This window comes from Crinia signifera, chromosome 2 (assembly GCF_055691185.1).
Source record: "Crinia signifera chromosome 2, ASM5569118v1, whole genome shotgun sequence".
Taxonomy (NCBI): Eukaryota; Metazoa; Chordata; class Amphibia; order Anura; family Myobatrachidae; genus Crinia; species Crinia signifera.
This window is the reverse complement of record NC_139218.1, coordinates 22,001,345-22,021,261: the sequence shown is the minus strand read 5'-3', so window position 1 is coordinate 22,021,261 and position 19,917 is coordinate 22,001,345. Positions and strand designations below refer to the sequence as shown.

Here is a 19,917-nt window from a genome sequence, read left to right as displayed (position 1 = left end):
TGGACAAAACCATGTGCACTGCAGGTGAGGCAGGTGTTACTTGTGCAGAGATAATCAGATTTGGGTGGGGTTTTACACCTGCCTCACCTGCAGTGCACATGGTTTTGTCCATCAAAGAAATATTTTGCCACACATGGCAAAAAAACATAAGATCACCCACACTAGGAAATGTCACGTAGCTAGGGGTACCACATAGTCCCTTTAATTCCGGACACATATTAATTACACAGGTTCTGTGGCTGGCTGACTTCAAGACTCCACTTCACCTAATTTTAAACTGCCACAGAACCTGTGTAAGTAACATGTGTCCGGAATTAAAGGGACTAGGTGGTAACCCTACACGTAGCACAGTGGTGCACATATCTCATGGTGATATTTGTATTTTTAAACTTGTAGGTGGACTGACTTCAAAAGTGCCCTGAAGAGGAAGATGACTGACCGGTACAACCACAGCATGTCCACCGGGAGCGGTCCTATGCCTGACCATTTGGAGTATACCCCCCTGGAGCTGGACTCCTGTGACGTGATCGATGTGGGGGAGATCAGGGGGATCTCCAATATGGACAGTGAGCTCCCGGCGGAGGTCTTTGCTGCTGCTTTTGATGGTAAGTCACAGTAATGCATTGTATTTAGAAAGATAATTTTTATTGCGTATGTGATGGTGACATTGTTTTCAATTCTTATCCTAGCAGAAGCAGAAAGTCAGGATGTACCGGCAGCATCTTCCTCTGCAGAGCCACAGGTGGAGCAGGTGGTCCAGCCTCCACCAAGACGTCGCCCCCAGCCCCAGCCACAGGAGACATTGAGTGAGAGCCTGTTGGTGACGCTGGACAGGATCGAGCAGCAAGGGGTGGATGCTGCGATCCGTCAGCAGCAGGTGGCGGATTTTCTGGCGGAGTGGAAGGCCACAAACCAGCTGCAGGTTGAGGCGTTGAACCGCATTAATGAAACTCTGGTGGCTGGCATGCTAAGCATTGGCCAACACCTCAGCCGCCAGAATGAACTTATTGCGGAGCAGCTGTCCACCGCCAGGTCCCTAAGGGACAATCCCCCATCTGCTGCCCCACCCCAAGCTGCTCCCCAACCTTCCACCTCGGCTGACCCTCCTGTGTCGACTAGGGGAAGACGCCGAAAGCCAGCTGAGCCAAAGGCCCCTGTCCCCAAGGCCCCATCTAAAAGGGGCAAAAAAGGGCCCAAATGAGACCTGGTTCACTTCCTCTGTGGTTGGAGGCCAAAGGTTTAAATTGCACTGGACATCCACTTCCTGAGTTGCCCATCGATCCATTTGCGTGCCATGGGCATGAAAGTTCGTATTTTGACCTCTACAAATGCAGGATTTTTTTTTTTGGTGGTGTGTATCTTGCTTAGTATTCACCCTGGTTGTTGCAGTACATATTCTGGTGTCCCCATTTCTTTCACCATTGCATTTGCAGGATAACACATGTTTGGAGATATGCAACCTCTTGTTCTGGCTGTTTTATTATTTGTGTGTCTATTTTATTTGTTTATTTGATTTCTCACATTAAAGTGTCAAGCTGTGATGCTGAACAGCAAATAAATTTATTTTACAAATTAAATCTAAATTGTGGTATGTGTAATTTCTTGTGTGAAACAAATACTAGATTTATGTGTACTTACTGACCAGGGTATTTTTGAACATTTGTTGAAGTGTGGTGGAAGTTTCCCATGTGTAACCCTCTCCATGGCCATTCCCATGTTCCTATCCAACTTTTCCCTGCTAATTAGTTTGTGTCAGCACATGTGCAGAGCAACTTAATAGGTGAGAAAGCAGTTTGTGTGCAGGTGAGGTAGCTCCTACAGTAGTAGGTAAAAGCAGGTCCAGAACAATGCTTTCCTCATGGAGTGGGTGAGGCAGACAAACAAGGGTGAAAGGTAGAGACTAGTTCCCATGCAGTATAGCTTACAGGAAGTGACGTTCAGTGAGGGCGGAAGTTGTTAGATGCCCTCACAACGTTTTTAAATTTATGTGTAATTCATGTAGGTGTCGTTTATTTTGTTTTATTTTTGCAGCATTGTACCCTCGCGGGCTCGCTACGCTCGCACGCTTCGGGCACGGTGGCTCGCTTCGCTCGCCACAGATTTATATTCCCCCTCCAGGTATACGTGGACCCAGGGCATGATGGGAAAATTACCTACACTGCATGGGATCTAGACACTACCAAGGGGGAAAAGGTAAATTTCTGTAGGAATGCATATGTGTCCTCCCTAAAAAAAGATGTGTGAATGGGCCAAACATGATAAATTAGCTTGTGAACAAACATGCATAACTTTTAAAATATATATGATTTGACAGTGTCATAAGCAGATGTAGGAATCCTTTGTTAGAGAGATGAGAGTGCAATAATGTGATTGGTGGCATCTTACATCCAGAGTGTAGTGAAATCCAAATCATAGCAGATGAGATAGTGGTACAGGTCATAATTTTGGGTACTATACAAAGATGGTGTGGAAAATAGTGGTCATGGGCTTCAAACATTGCTGAAACATCCTTTGTAGGTGTTAGATGTGGTTTATGTTATTGTATCCTAAATACAAAACCTATGTTAGTATTAGAGTGAACACGTTGACACATGTCGACTTGTGTAGATTGAGTGTGCTACTGCGTAAAGTCTATGAAAGCACGTAGTGAATGTGTCTGTTTATCAAATACCTACCTTAGCGTATAAAAAGATTCTTACCTTAAATTAAACAAACCTTTAAATGTGGAGAAGTATAGAAACATAAGCTTCCAATGTGTTTGCGTGCTGCATGTGTGGCTTGCAGGCAGTGAAATCATGGTTTGGAGTTAATAGACTGCAGCATTGCTTATTACATTCAGGTGTATGTGTTTGAGTAGTAATCAGCGTTAATTAGCCAACTCAGGCGCACGCTGGCATGCGGTATCTGTAGGGGTGGTTTTAGCTGGCGGTTGGCGGCCGCCTGTTTGGTGTCCGAAACGAACGGTGCCTTAGTCGATCGTGCGGTAGTAGCACCGCTCATTTTTGGTGCACACCCCCGTGTACGCCCATATTTACGCCCATTTTCCCTCATTATTTCGGCCGCTCCCATCAACACGCCCCTATGCCGCCCCATTACCCGTACGCTCGCGTACAGGTTTTTTCGCACGTTGAGACACCGGCCGTAAGCGTTGTGGAGTGTTCGCGCCGGCGCATTAGCGTATCTGCACATGCGCAGATCGTAAAAAACCCCGGGACGTACGCGTACGGCCCGGACGCTCCAACCAGAATAAGGCCCATAATGTCACCACATGCTCTGTATATAGAGGTGGATGGTGGCCATCTGCTGCATCTAACGGCTGTCACCTTATATATCGCCACCACACGCTCTGTATATAGAGGTGGATGGTGGCCATCTGCTGCATCTAACGGCTGTCACCTTATATATCGCCACCGCACGCTCTGTATATAGAGGTGGATGGTGGCCATCTGCTGCATCTAACGGCTGTCACCTTATATAACGCCACCGCACACTCTGTATATAGAGGTGGATGGTGGCCATCTGCTGCATCTAACGGCTGTCACCTTATATAACGCCACCGCACGCTCTGTATATAGAGGTGGATGGTGGCCATCTGCTGCATCTAACGGCTGCTGTCACCTTATATATCGCCACCACACGCTCTGTATATAGAGGTGGATGGTGGCCATCTGCTGCATCTAACGGCTGTCACCTTATATAACGCCACCACGCGCTCTGTATATAGAGGTGGATGGTGGCCATCTGCTGCATCTAACGGCTGCTGTCACCTTATATATCGCCACCAAACGCTCTGTATATAGAGGTGGATGGTGGCCATCTGCTGCATCTAACGGCTGTCACCTTATATAACGCCACCACATGCTCTGTATATAGAGGTGGATGGTGGCCATCTGCTGCATCTAACGGCTGTCACCTTATATAACGCCACCACGCGCTCTGTATATAGAGGTGGACGGTGGCCATCTGCTGCATCTAACGGCTGTCACCTTATATAACACCACCACGCGCTCTGTATATAGAGGTGGACGGTGGCCATCTGCTGCATCTAACGGCTGTCACCTTATATAACACCACCACACGCTCTGTATATAGAGGTGGATGGTGGCCATCTGCTGCATCTAACGGCTGTCACCTTATATAACACCACCACACGCTCTGTATATAGAGGTGGACGATGGCCATCTGCTGCATCTAACGGCTGTCACCTTATCTAACGCCACCACGCGCTCTGTATATAGAGGTGGACGGTGGCCATCTGCTGCATCTAACGGCTGTCACCTTATATAACGCCACCACGCGCTCTGTATATAGAGGTGGACGGTGGCCATCTGCTGCATCTAACGGCTGTCACCTTATATAACGCCACCACGCGCTCTGTTTATAGAGGTGGACGGTGGCCATCTGCAGCATCTAACGGCTGTCACCTTATATAACGCCACCACACGCTCTGTATATAGAGGTGGATGGTGGCCATCTGCTGCATCTAACGGCTGTCACCTTATATAACACCACCACGCGCTCTGTATATAGAGGTGGATGGTGGCCATCTGCTGCATCTAACGGCTGTCACCTTATATAACGCCCCCACATGCTCTGTATATAGAGGTGGATGGTGGCCATCTGCTGCATCTAACGGCTGTCACCTTATATAACGCCACCACACGCTCTGTATATAGAGGTGGATGGTGGCCATCTGCTGCATCTAACGGCTGTCACCTTATATAACGCCCCCACATGCTCTGTATATAGAGGTGGATGGTGGCCATCTGCTGCATCTAACGGCTGTCACCTTATATAACGCCACCACACGCTCTGTATATAGAGGTGGATGGTGGCCATCTGCTGCATCTAACGGCTGTCACCTTATATAACACCACCACGCGCTCTGTATATATAGGTGGATGGTGGCCGTCTGCTGCATCTAACGGCTGTCACCTTATATAACGCCACCACGCGCTCTGTATATAGAGGTGGATGGTGGCCATCTGCTGCATCTAACGGCTGTCACCTTATATAACACCACCACATGCTCTGTATATAGAGGTGGATGTTGGCCATCTGCTGCATCTATCGGCTGTCACCTTATATAACGCCACCACGCGCTCTGTATATAGAGGTGGATGTTGGCCATCTGCTGCATCTAACGGCTGTCACCTTATATAACGCCACCACGCGCTCTGTATATAGAGGTGGATGGTGGCCATCTGCTGCATCTAACGGCTGTCACCTTATATAACGCCACCACACGCTCTGTATATAGAGGTTGATGGTGGCCATCTGCTGCATCTAACGGCTGTCACCTTATATAACGCCACCACACGCTCTGTATATAGAGGTGGATGGTGGCCATCTGCTGCATCTAACGGCTGTCACCTTATATAACGCCACCACACGCTCTGTATATAGAGGTGGATGGTGGCCATCTGCTGCATCTAACGGCTGTCACCTTATATAACGCCACCACACGCTCTGTATATAGAGGTGGATGGTGGCCATCTGCTGCATCTAACGGCTGTCACCTTATATAACACCACCACACGCTCTGTATATAGAGGTGGATGGTGGCCATCTGCTGCATCTAACGGCTGTCACCTTATATAACACCACCACACTCTCTGTATATAGAGGAGGATGGTGGCCATCTGCTGCATCTAACGGCTGTCACCTTATATAACGCCACCACACGCTCTGTATATAGAGGTGGATGGAGAATTAGGTCGACAGTGAAAAGGTCGACATGAGTTTTTCCACTCTCTTTGTCCCGAATGTCGGTGCCTTGCTTCGCTCGGCGCACTATTATATTCTCCCTCCACGCCCTAGTGGATGGAAGGCCAGCTAACAGAGCTGCATCTGGCCCATTTGACGACATATCGGGAAAATCAGGAGCAGGAATAATCTTGGTTACTTTTGATTTTATGCAGGAAAGAAATCATTTCCCATTGGTTAAGTGTTTAATCTATAAAATACAATACAAACAGGATAAACCGAAAAAGAAATACATATAAAAAAGGTTTATTATATTATTATTATTATTATCCTTTATTTATATGGTGCCACAAGGGTTCCGCAGCGCCCAATTACAGAGTACATAGAGAAGTAAGCAAACAGGAAACAGGTGAATACGATAGAAGACAAGCACAGGGGACATAACCACAGCTGCATCAGCAGACGGCACTGACAGAAGTAGCAGGGTGGCAGAAATCTGCAGCATTCCATACATATATATCCTTTAGCATACAATATATCACATGTAATCCCAGCCAAGATGGCCCGGCTCAGAAGCAAACCCAGAGGTGGCGGGCAGTACGGACGGTGTTATGGTTAGCATTACTGCCTCACAGTGCTGAGGACATGGGTTCCATTCCCATCATGGCCCTAACTGTGCAGAGTTTGTATGTTCTCCCCGTGCTTGCGTGGGTTTACAGCGGGTACTCCGGTTTCCTCCCACAATCCAAAAATATACTGGTAGGCTAATTGGCTCCCAACAAATTAACCCTAGAATGTCTGTGTGCTTGTACATGTGGAAGGGGACATAGATTGTAAACTCCGCTGGGGCAGGGACTGATGTGAATGTTCAAATATTCTCTGTACAGCGCTGCGGAACATGTATGCGATATATAAGAAACTGGTAATAAATAAATAATACACCTGTGTCTTATATTTGACATCATCAGAAAGTGACAAACCACACAGTCTGATTAGTGTTACTAATGGCAATTTAAAGATACCACAATAGAAATTAGGTTTATTTGCATCTGAAAATGATCCACATTGATGGCAAATAGGAGAGTTAATAGTAAATTCATTTCTAAAGCCCCGTACACACGGGGGGAGATATATTGCTAGCAGATGGTCGCTGATGAGAAGGAACCTCAGCCGGCGGTGCCGCAGAGGTAATCAGCTGGCGATTAGAATGGGGCAGAAAACGGGAGCACGCACCCGGCGATTTATCGCCGGGGCACACTTCCATCACTGGCAATATGGTCACCTGCGACCATATTTCCAGCGATTTCAGCCCCTATCGCCCCCGTGTGTACACAGCTTAAATCTCACTATCCATATTCCCCTGTACGTCAGACTAATACTTTGCTAATTTGCTATTAGGCCCCCCTCATCTAGGAGGGGCGGAGCTAAAATGATGCAACTGGTACCATCCCCTCCCCTAAGAGCTGCGAATAGCGGCATTTAGTGAAATGGGGGCAGGGCTTAATGATGGCAAGCTCCACCCCCTGAAAACTGCAGAGAGAGTCTCCTCTCTGGGTTTCTCATGGAGAGGAGACTATAAAGGTGGGCAAGTATGTGTAAAGGCCAAAAAGTGATAAAATGGAGAGTGATAAACCACCAGCCAATCAGCTCCTACCTGCCAGGCTGGGTTTTAAAAATTTAAGGTAGGAGCTGATTGGCTGCTTGTTGATCACTCTCCACTTAATGACTTTTTGAAGCTTGATACATCTGGCCCTATGTGGGGTAACATCTAGAGGAATGTAAATGCATAGCTAGGGGTACATATGTGTGAGGTTTACACGTATAGGAATGTAAATGCATAGCTATAATCTGAGTAAATGACATGTTTTTTTTTTTTTATTATTTGCCCTTGAACTGATTTTCCACCCCCCTTAAGGTGCCCATACACGCTCCGTTCCTGCTCCGTCCGTTCTGTACTCTGAGATGTGCGCTCCCGCGCAGCTCATACTTTTTGTACTAGCTTTACATCGTATCGCATTGCACGCACAAGGCATTCGATGCGATACGATGTGTACTTTAAAAGTACAAAACGGACGCCCAGAACGGAGCGTGTATGGGCTCCTTTATAGTAACTTAGAACTGCACACAAAGGTAGCGCTAGGAACTAGATCTTTGCGCTAGGAACTAGGACAGGTACATTTAAGGTGCCCATACACTAGTAAGATTTATCTTCAGATCTGGTTGGTTGGAACAAAAACATGGTTATGGATGAGTGACAGTTTGACAGTTTTCCAGCATTTCCAAGCAAATAGTCAACTGTCATTTGCTCTCATCCATAACCAGGTTTTTGTTCCAACCAGACAGATCTGCAGATAAATCTGCGTGTGTATGGCCACCTTAAGCCTGATGAAGTGACCAAGTGGAAGGTGACATTACAGAAGCCAGTCAGCCCCTAACTGTCATCTGAGAAACCCAGACGGTAACGTGACAGTTGGGATTGGACTGGCTTTTATAAGATCATGGTTGATGTGATAAGATTAGTAGTTCTACCAGTACACTAGTCCCTTTCCTAACCACAGGTCCTGACACCTTTGCTTACTGCCCTCTACATGCCTGTGATGTCACAATCACACAGGCTGTCCTACATAAAGCGATGCTGGGCAACTGCCAGCCACTTTGTGGTGACAGCTCTACAGTTAGAACCGCATTGCTTCTCTCTGAGTGATTTCTTCTCAATTTATTTGAGTCCGAAAACCCCATTGGAAAAAATATTTACTACTGACTACTGGATTACAGAGGACTGGATTCCAATAAGAAAACATCTTTGGATAAAGAACCAGCTTTGGGTAAGGCCGGAATAATACTTGGCCTAGATTACTACCCCTCTAGTCACCTCTGCATTATATCCAGCTTTCACATTTATATTGTGTGAAGGAATACATAGTAAAGAATGAAAAAATTCGCTGGAGGAGGGTCTGATAGTTGTCCGAAATGTGGAGAAGGGGATGCCACCCTTGACCACTTGTTGTGGAGCTGCAAGATGGTTAGTAGGTTTTGGGATGAAATAATTAAAACTTTGGTCCTGATTGGTGTCCCACGAAATACCTTAAATAAACTAAATCTGGTCCTTGGGATCTGGGCGGAAGGGACAATTAATCGGGAAATGAAGCAGTTGGCAAAGAACCTAGCGGCCCTAGCGAAGGTAATAATAGCACGTAGGTGGATGTCCCCTTTGGGACCGCTCCATGGAGAATGGGTCAATCTAGTGAACCAGACCAGTGAACATGAGAAATTTGTGCATGCATCCAGGGGTTCGAGTTCTAAATACCAGGGCATTTGGGGATATTGGAATAGGTCAGCAGACCATAGAGTCAATAACTGTGAGAGGTTGAATGTATAAGCACTTGTTTTTTGATCATAGTCAAATAACCAGATAATATAGATTTAGTTGCACGTATGAGGAGCTCTCCTCTCTTACACAGAACGAGGCTTAGTAATTGTACCACAGTAGATAACCCTTTATTTATTTTTTTAGACACAAAATAAAAAAAAAAAAAAAAAAAAGAATTTACTATGAACCTAAACTCCAGTAAGAAGATCCTGGATGAACTGAAACCCATCTACTCTCATGTGATGAAGAGATGTCTGCCTGATATCATTGCCTGCATGCCATTGGAGGGCCTTGTGCAGAAGATCCGCACGATAAATCATGTCATCAGGAAGGAGATGCACTGGATGGCCCTTACAGACAGACACGTGATCTTTGACTTTCTGAGCCACGTCTTACGGCTAAGAACGGACGTGAGCAGCTTATTCAGCAACATCATACCGGCCGTTGTGAAGACAATGCTAGGGGCAGAGTGTGTCAACAGTGAGGGCCTTTGGCTTTCAGCCAGCAAAGTCCTTTATTACTTAGCCCGGGACTACATGGAGGCCACTATTGAGGAGCTTGTGACTACCGTTCAAAGCATCGGGTACTCCTCGACTTTGTCTATATTTACCACCCTAACTGCTATAATGTCTTATCCCACCGTTCCCTTCAATCGGAAGGTGTATTTGTTAGCGGAAATATGTGACAACATGGTAGCCGCAACTCATCCTGGCACCCAAAAGGTATTTGCCATGTTCATCAATAATGCCTCTGTGGCCTTCGGAGGTAATGGCATGGAAGAGCCAAATATTGTCCTATTGTTCACAAAAGCCCGCACTGTGCTAGCTAACTGGGAAGTGCAAAACGTGGATTGTGCTGAGGTCCAAGAGATCATAACAGCCACTATACACCAAGTGTCTACCTTACTGGCCGACCACCAGCAGAGACCAACAACACCCAGCACCGATGCCAGCCACGTAGACCAGCACCCCAAGGCCAAGCTCATTGTCTATGGTCCCGAAGCAGTGTACCGGAAAGATCTATCTGGCAGTCTGTATAACGAGTCTGAACTTCTGGATGACTTTGTTATGGAAATGATCAAAACTGGGAAATGCACAGAGATGTTGGGACTTCTTAGGCCACTATGGGACTCGAAGGATGTAGACACCAAACAAACAAGTGTCACAATTTGCGCATCTCTCCTGTCATTTCCATTGAGTCTGCCAAGAGACCTACATAAAGGACTCCTCAATGATCTATTGCGCATAATGGACGGCGTTAATATCTATACGCGCCAAAAGATTTTAGACTGCATTAAATACACCACAAAGACCTTTATAAATCTGACTATAAAATTCAGAAAAGCCCTTACAGGGGCACTCGTGCGCGAGTTAAAGAAAGAAGAAAATCAGAACTCGGTCTACATGATCCTAGAACCATTGCTGGCCATTCTGGAGTTGCATAAGGAGAAAGCTTGGTACAAATACGATGATGACATACTCAGCCACATCGCACAGTATCTCAATGATAAACAACCAAGCACCCGACTATGTGCAACTAAGCTGTTTGGTGAGCTAGTCCAGCAATCCAGAAGGCTTCCATTCAGTTCCATCACCAGATTGATTGATGAACATTGCAGCACATTATTGGTCAATCTGCACAGCTATAACCCAGAAATCGTATCAGCTGCAGCAGTCTGCCTCGGCCACTGCCTTCCCCACCTGGGCTGCAGGGCCATTGTCCTGGAAGGTGCCACCGAGTGGTGGGACACAAGGGACATAACGGCCATTTATCGCAAACTGGCTAAGAAACGCCATCTGAAGGCCTTGCTACTTGAAGCAATAAAAGCGTTTCCTGCATCTGCAGAAGCTTGGGCAGTTGTGAGGCATATAACAGCAATAAAGGACTTCATATCTTATGAGGAACTAAATTCAGTTGACTTGGAAATCCTATGGAAGGCTCTGCACACGGCAAAGACTGAAGGTGTTTCAAAAGTTGTACAAAGAGCATCCCAGGCGCTTGGTGAAAAGTGGAAATGTCTCAGTACAGTAACGGTAATGCCCTGTAACAGTCCAATGCGCCTGCGTGGTTGTATTCCACAAACTAAAAGGTACTAGGACCTGAGGACCTTACTGCCACCCCTTCCCAAACCGTCTATAGGGAGCCCGATGCTGGCTAGACGTTACAGGCAAAAGAAAACGATGAAAACAAAGATTTCAAGCAGCGCTTGTGCAGAATAAATTGTATATTTATTTTAAAATTTCATAAAAATTGTGTTGTGGCCAGCAACATGGACAGGACATACATACATAAATGACAAACAATTCCCCTTGGATACTAGTATTTAGCAGGTTAGTTTATGCATGCAATCATCCAGATGGTTAGTCTTAGGGCTTGATAAGTTGTTATTAACGTTTGTTAGTATAGATACAGTCCCCACTTTAAGTGCACATAGTGGTTAGATGCTGCTTTGCAAAACAGAATTTACTTGCTGTTTGGAATGAGGGGACAGGCTCCTGATCCACAGAGGTGAGCTCCCACCGCTGGTGCAGTCCAAATTTGATTGCGGTATTTCTGGGGCTTCCCTACTGGTTTGAGATAGGGGTTGGGCTGGCACAGGCTTGGGGGAAGAATTACTGGGTATAATTTAAGCGTTGTTAATTGAAGTAAACCAACATAAGAGGAAAGCCGTGTGGGAAAGACCCTGACAGGCTGTTTTACTGGTTGGTGGTGCTCCCAAGAAAAAGTTCAGAATATCAACTGAGAATGGAGGTAGTCTATAGAAGAAGACTAAAGAAGAACCAACAAGGTTTTTGGGGCACACTTGATATAATATACAGTTAAATGGATGTACAGATGATGTAACAACAAAACGTAACTTTTAATTGAAAGCTTAATTAATAAAATAGGTTCATATAACTATATCCACACACCATTTATGTGATTATCGGAGAGCACCATACGTGATGGACTCCCGCCACTTATTATGACAATATCAAGAATAAAGATAATTCAACAAGAGCGAAAATGTTTCGGTAGAGTGTTGCCTAGTACCAATTTTTATATATATAATATACGGTATCGGCAATCGGACAGGGCATAGGTCACTGCGCACCACCACTACGATATCCACCACAGTGTCGGCAGAGATGGGTATGGACAGTTGGGGCATGAGAGGAAAAGAGAAGGAGGGGGTCCAAGTTTGTTGTGGCTGCACCTCAACAGTATTAACAGGCGTACTGCCCCAGTGGATGAATACAGCACTGGATATTCCCTATAGGTCCCCCATATAGGTACTTATCCAGCCTCTCACTGCTTAGCTTCTGTGTTCGGATGGATTACAGGCGGTCCAGTGAAGTATGGCTGTATGGCCCTCGCTGGTTAATTCCGATGTCAATTTTGAGGGTGAGCCAAAGTAAGCTTCTGCTGTCCTAACCGTTCAGAGCAAGGCAGACCTGTTACCCATGTAGCATTGCAGGAGTGCTTGTGCTGGCTGGATGGATGAGAGAGCCACGAAGAATAGATAGTTTAGTCCAGGGCAGGAGCATGGGAGGCTGCAGAGGGTGCTGGCCGTGTGGTGCACGCTATTGCGCCGTGTGCGGGGTGACAGCGGGACGGCTGGAAGATAACTCCGTCTCAGTTTGGAGTTTTCAGCCGGCACTGGTGGGGGCAGTGGGCGTGACCACGTGCGTCCTGACACGTGTTTCGCGTAAAGCTTGGTCACAGGGGTGTGACGGAGTTATCTTCCAGCCGTCCCGCTGTCACCCCGCACACGGCGCAATAGCGCGCACCACACGGCCAGCACCCTCTGCAGCCTCCCATGCTCCTGCCCTGGACTTGCACCCAACTCAAGAGCAGTGTCCTCCCCACCGGCCGCAGCCGGCGCAGGTAACGGGGTTAACCCCCCACACCCTGGTCTCACGGGCAACAATCATCCCTATTGTTCCCTTTAATACCCACCTAATTTTGAAAAGAGGGATTCTCTAAAGTGAGACTGCATGAGTCTGTGTGGCATTTAATAGCATTATCTGCATATTTATCTGCTTGATCACTAGATTTGTCTATATGGTACTAGTAGAATATTAACCCCTTAGTTGCAAGTTATTGATTTGCCTACTGCATTTGTGCTTGTATTTAACCCTGCATACCTGGTGACAGCATACATTCTCTCCAGGTTATATTGCTAATACCTGTTTTCCAAAACACTCTGCAGTGTGGTTCTCTGTGATGTATAGTAACCTATCACTCATGCATGTCATTTAGACGTCTGATACCTAATACTACCCGTTTAATCAGTGTCTGATTACATCCACATGGTCTGTTGGGAGACCTCACACTTACTACCAATTTGTGTTTATATCTACTGCAGCACAGAATTCTAAGGACTGAAATGGTACTAGTAGAATATTAACCCCTTAGTTGCAAGTTATTGATTTGCCTACTGCATTTGTGCTTGTATTTAACCCTGCATACCTGGTGACAGCATACATTCTCTCCAGGTTATATTGCTAATACCTGTTTTCCAAAACACTCTGCATTGTGGTTCTCTGTGATTTATAGTAACCTATCACTCATGCATGTCATTTAGACGTCTGATACCTAATACTACCCGTTTAATCAGTGTCTGATTACATCCACATGGTCTGTTGGGAGACCTCACACTTACTACCAAGTTGTGTTTATATCTACTGCAGCACAGAATTCTAAGGACTGAATCATTCATTATTCTCAGCCCTAATTACCCCAATCAATAACTGGACTCCCCGGTTTGTTTCTGGGGTCTTTTGTAACATATACATTGACACTAGGGACCAATCTCCCTCCTATCTAGGGACCGTGGGTACATTTACCATTTTTTTCTTCATAAAATGAATTTTCTCTAAAGCCCTAAGGGCTCTTATTCCCTCATCCCTATCCCTCCCCGTCCTCTTTCATCTTAGAGGAAGCTATCGCATGATCCTCTGACTCTCATCAAATCATCCGATGCTAGCATGATATTTGACAGCAGAGATGAGGGTTCTGTTTGTTAGCACCTCCCATCACTAAACTATCCATTCTTCGTGGCTCTCTCATCCATCCAGCCAGCACAAGTGTGGCACCCCACTGCCGTGGTGCCCCTTGTGTGGTGCCTCAGGTGGAATTTATTGACCAGAAATCCTTTTCCTGCCTAGCAGGCACGGAAGGGGTTAATGAGCCCAGTGAGCGCCCAGCTCCTGTTCACGTGAAAGGAGCCTGCCTGGCGCTGGAATGGCGCGAAGGAACAGGGGTCAGAGGTGAGCCCCGTGGTGTCGGCGTGAGGAAGGAGGGCATAAAAGACTGACCTGAGAGCAGAGAGGAGAGCTGCAGCGAAAGCGTGACTGATGAGCAGAGCGGCGTGAGGAGAACAGAAGACTGCGCGTCACCCAGCCTGAAGCCTCCGGCGGTGATTGACAGCGGGCGCCCGGCAGCGTGTAGGCAGAAGAGGCACCGAGAAGGGAGAGAAGAAAACAGAGCCTCTGAAGAAGGTGCCACTAACCTGCTAGCAGAGCGGTGCGCAGCGGAAGACTGACACGGGGACCAGCGTGCCGGGGAGCTGTGAGAGACGCCGTGTCAAGCTGAAGCAGTCTCCAGCAGCAGGCGTCCCAGCGGTGAGGAGACCGGGAGCAGCAGAGGGGAGAAGACACCCCCCAGCCGACGTCAGTGACAGCGGGCGGAGAGCGGAGCGCCGGGTCACGTCACAGAAGACTGCCGGTGTCCAGGGAAGATGCTGCCTGCACCTAGAAGAGAAGATGCTGCTGACGCCGCGGGACAGGAGAAGCTGCAGTGACCCCCGCCGACCTGTGGGAGCAGAGAAAAGACCCAGAAGCCGGGAGCCGTATCGATACTGGCAGGAGCCGGCAACGGAAGCCGATTGATCAGGTACTCATTGCCACCCACCTGGCCAGCACCCTGTGAGCCCAAGCCCCTCCCGGAGACCTTGTCCCTTGGGACGTTCAGTATTATCCCCTTCCACAAGGGTCCCTGGGGGAAGATAGACTTCCACTTAATTAACAGTCCTGCCGCCCTGTTGTGCTATTGTGGGTCTGCCTGGCCATACCCACCCACTGGGACATTGCCTCACCGCAGTATTTAAGTAAAGAGGACACTTGCCTGTGCCACTGACCCAATTGCCCGGTTAAGCCCAGCCCTAGCGACAAGTTGCCACAGTACTAGCAGGGAGTTACCCAGGGAGCGGGGACTCGCCTGTACCCCTAAGGGGACTGTTATCTTGCCGTAGTCTTTTTATAAAAGTGTGCACACTTAGGTAGGCCCGTTGCTCACCCAGAGGATTGAACGTCGTGGGACCTTTATTTGAGTTTAGGGACACTTACTCACATCCGAGACTGTAATGTAAATGTATTGGTAAGGTGTATGGTGCCCTCTGGTGGACGTTCTTTAGTGAAGCAGTTCAGTATCCTTTTGTAATATCTATCTTTATTACAGCTCTTTTATTCCTAGTTTATTTGTCGCATTATTCTGTCATTATCGTTGTTGCTATTTTATGTGCCATCCCTTAGTCTTACGGTACCGTAGGTAGAATTGCTCATGACCAAAGCAGTCTGAGCTTTGATACGGACTGAGGTGGTCATTGGTTCCTAGAGTGTTTTACAGGGATATTTATTCATTCATTTGTGTAGTCTGTACTATAAGTGTGATGTTATTATATTTCATTGAGAAAACCGCAGCAACCGTGCCGTATTTTCCATTTAATAAATATCAGTTGCTGCCAGCTGTGGTTGTTTTGTGCTTTTTTGTGGGTTCTCTCCCGGGTGTTCCATCCCCTGCCACAGGTGCGTCTTCATCAGCAGAAAGGGCCGTGAAGACTCCCAAGTGCACAGCCGTCGTCTGATCCAGGTACGCTGTCATCCAATAGTTTCAGGGGCACCTGTCACAACTTGGCGTCTACGAACAGGATTGTCAAAGACCCCTGTGAACGGCGAAGATGTTGCAGCCACAGAACGCAGCGGACGCAGGAGACCAACAGCAGGTCGACCAACAGCAGGTCGACCAACAACAGCTTGACCAGCAACAACCTAATCAGCAACAGCCGGCAGAACAAGTACAAGGCAGGAGAAGGCTGCCAGATACACCGATGGCTCCAGCGGCTCAAATCACCATGCCCTACTTCTTTGGGGCACCGTGGATGCCAACATATTCCGGAGACTCCCGCACGCCTGGAACCAGCTCCTTCAGAGAGTTCAAGGAGGGGTTAATGAACACATTCCTGATGTACAGCCCCAGCGAAGAACAGAAGGCAGGAATGGTAATTGGACAGCTGAAAGGGGCGGCGCGACCAGAGGTCCGGTCATGGTCGGCGGAAGAAAGGAAGTCAGCTGATGGCATACTGAAGAAGCTGGCCGGCATCTTCAACGCACAATCCGCTGCAGAATTGAAACGGCGACTGTATGCTCGGAAACAGCAGCCTCAGGAGACCCTGCGGGACTTCGCCATAGGACTGCAGGAAGCGATGCGGGCCATTCAAGCGAGAACCCCACAAGACGTTACTCCAGTGGATGAGACGCTGATTGACATTTTCATTGAAGGAGCCCGAGGAGAGGCAATCAGGTCACAGCTGAGAATGTGGAGGCGACAGAAACCCGACTGCACCTTCCCGGAGTTTAAAGAAACCACCTTGACCATCCTGGGGTTAAATCAGAATGTCGATGAAGAAGGTGGAGCTGCGTCAGTGGGAATGGAGGATGATGAGGTGGAACAAGCCCAGTTCTTCCCAAGATTTAAACCCAGAAAGACCAAGCCCACAGTAACACAACAAGCCCAGGCGACTTCGAATCAGATGGAAACCCTCACCACGGCAGTCACAGAAATGATGAGAGAGCTACGGGACATGCGAAAGGAACAGAATGAAACCCGTCAAGGAGGATGGCAACGTGACTCAGGTGGAAGAGGCAGGCGACAGTGGGACATCCCACGAAGGTCGGGCAGGCGCTCCACAGATCAGTTTGATGCCCAAGGAAGGCCCATCTGCCGCCGATGTAAACTCAGCGGGCATGTCGAACGAGAGTGCGACAAACAGCCTTTAAACGACTCAACCCCGAGGCCAGGGACCGACCCTCGGGAGGAACCTCGCCAGTAGGTCCGCCAACCCAAGAGTGGTGGCCGCAGTTCGTTGGCAAGTGCCCCCACTTGAAGATCAAGGTGAACGGAGTGGAAATGGCAGCTCTCTTGGACACCGGGTCCCAGGTGACAACGATACAACTGGATGCGTTTCAACGCTATTGGAGAGAGGAAGAGATAGTGTCACCCCCGACCCCGTGGCTTAGTCTGCTGGCCAGTAACGGACAGCCAATTGAGTTCAGCGGCTATTGGGAAGCAGATCTCAACATTGGAGATGCCCGACTAGAACGTCAGGGCTGCTTGGTCACGTCCACCTGCAACGAACATCTACCCCCGGTCATCCTGGGAATGAACGTCCTAAAAAATTGCCCAGATGAGCTGGTGGAAGCTCTCCGGATCAAGATGCGGGCTGCCGCCCCGAAAGAGCGAAGAGCCATGCAGCAGACAGTGCGCCTGATCGAAGGGCACAAGCGCTTCACCAACTCACAAGGGGAAGTGGGCAAGGCGAGGATCACCGACCGACAACCCATCCTTCTGCGCCCCAATGCCGAACACGTGATCTGGTGCAAGGCCAGGATTGGCCCAGGTGGGCGAGACTATGATGCCGTCATTGAACCGTGTGACCTCGAGGGACAGCAGCCTTTTGCCGTGGCCAGGACGTTAGCCAGAGTAGAGCGTGGGAGAGTCCCCGTCCGCGTGCTGAACCCGCACAGCTATCCGGTGCGGCTGTTCCGACACTGCACAGTGGCGAACGTGGTCCTGGTTGATTTCCAGGATATCCTTGGAGAGTCTTTGCCGAAAGCCCAACTAGAAGCCGTGGTGGGTCAGTCGAGCCTGATCACAACTGAAACCGCGTGGTGGAAGGAGATACAGGTTGGCGACTCCAATACCCCAACAGAACAGCGTGAGGGCGTCCTTCAGGTCGTCTGCCGGAATGCCAGCGCGTTCAGCCAACACCCAGCCGACTTCGGACGTGCGGAAGGGGTGCAGCACCATATTCCTACCGGATCCAGCCCACCCATTAAGGAAAGACACCGGCCGCTTCCACCGGCCATGTACCAGCCAGTGAGGACCATGCTCGGAGAAATGCAGGAGGCCGGTGTGATCAAGGAAAGTCACAGCCCATGGGCCGCCCCGCTGGTCATAGTCAAGAAAAAGGACGGCAGCCTTCGCTTCTGTGTCGACTACAGGAAGCTAAACGCAGTCACCCACAGGGACGCGTACCCTCTGCCCAGGATCGAAGAGTCGCTGACGGCCCTGAAGACTGCCGTCTACTTCTCCACCTTGGATCTGACCAGCGGGTACTGGCAAATCCCGATGGCCCCCAAAGACCGGGAAAAGACAACATTCACCACCCCCATGGGCCTCTTTGAATTTGACCGGATGCCCTTTGGGCTTTGCAATGCCCCTGCTACATTTCAAAGGGTCATGGAGCACTGTTTGGGCCACAGGAATTTTGAGATGGTCCTCCTGTATCTGGATGACGTCATCATCTTTTCCAAGACGTATGAGGACCATCTGAAGAATCTTGAAGAGGTCTTTGTGCAGCTGACGCGATGTGGCCTAAAGCTGAAACCGTCCATGTGTCACCTCCTGAAGCCTCAAGTGCAGTACCTTGGGCACATAGTCAGTGCTGAAGGAGTGAAACCAGATCCCGAGAAGATCTGCGCGGTTCAAGACTGGCCAGCACCCAGGACGGTCAAGGACGTGCGGAGCTTCTTGGGATTCGTTGGCTATTACCGACGCTTCATCGAACACTTCGCCAAGGTGGCCGCGCCCCTCCATGAACTACTCCGTGGCAAGTCGGGTCAAGAGAAAAGGAGCACGTCCGTGGTCTCCTGGACAAGGGAACACCAGGCGTCCTTTGCCCAGCTCAAGCAGGCCCTGCTTGAAGCACCCCTCCTGGCCTATCCTGACTACGAGAAGCCCTTCCGGGTCTACACTGATGCCAGCCACCGAGGCCTGGGAGCTGTGCTCTCGCAAGTCCAGGACGGTAGGGAGAGGGTGATTGCCTACGCCAGCAGGGGCCTCAGGAAGACGGAGCGGAACAGCGAGAACTACTCCACCTTCAAGCTCGAACTGCTCGCTCTCATCTGGGCGGTGACGGAGAAGTTTAAGAATTATCTGGTTGCCATTCCCTTCGAGATAGTTACCGACAACAACCCCCTGGCCCACCTGTCAACAGCCCGACTGGGGGCACTGGAGCAGAGATGGATGGCTCGTCTAGCCAACTTTCGCTACACCGTGGTCTACCGAAGTGGCAAATCCAACGGCAACGCAGATGCCCTATCCCGCCTGCCCACTGAAGATGTTGAGGAAGAGGAGCAAGACCGGTCCGAAGATGTTGAGACCCCGGTGTTCAGGCAACCCAAGGAGTGCAGAGCGGTTGTCACCTCCGATCCCGTAGTGGCCGCTATGGACTCCTCTCCTGAGTCGGACCCCAGTGACCAGTTGTGATTCGATTGGGAGCAGATACAGGAAGGGAGTTCGGTGATCAAAGGCCTGAAAGATCTTCTCCATCAACAGAAGCGACTCACCAAGGCGCAGAGGGTCAAGGCCGACCCCGAACTGGTCAAACTGCTGAGACATCGTGACCGCCTGAGCCTTCAACAAGGACTCGTTGTGCGCACCAGCCTTGACCCTGGGACCCACCAGACACTCCTGCAATGCTACATGGGTAACAGGTCTGCCTTGCTCTGAACGGTTAGGACAGCAGAAGCTTACTTTGGCTCACCCTCAAAATTGACATCGGAATTAACCAGCGAGGG

General features: G+C 48.9%; 1 pseudogene; it reads right to left on the bottom strand.

Moving 5' to 3' along the window:
- Positions 1–12,307: 12,307 nt before the first annotated feature.
- LOC146061895 (5S ribosomal RNA) lies at positions 12,308–12,426 on the bottom strand (annotated as a pseudogene).
- Positions 12,427–19,917: the final 7,491 nt, after the last annotated feature.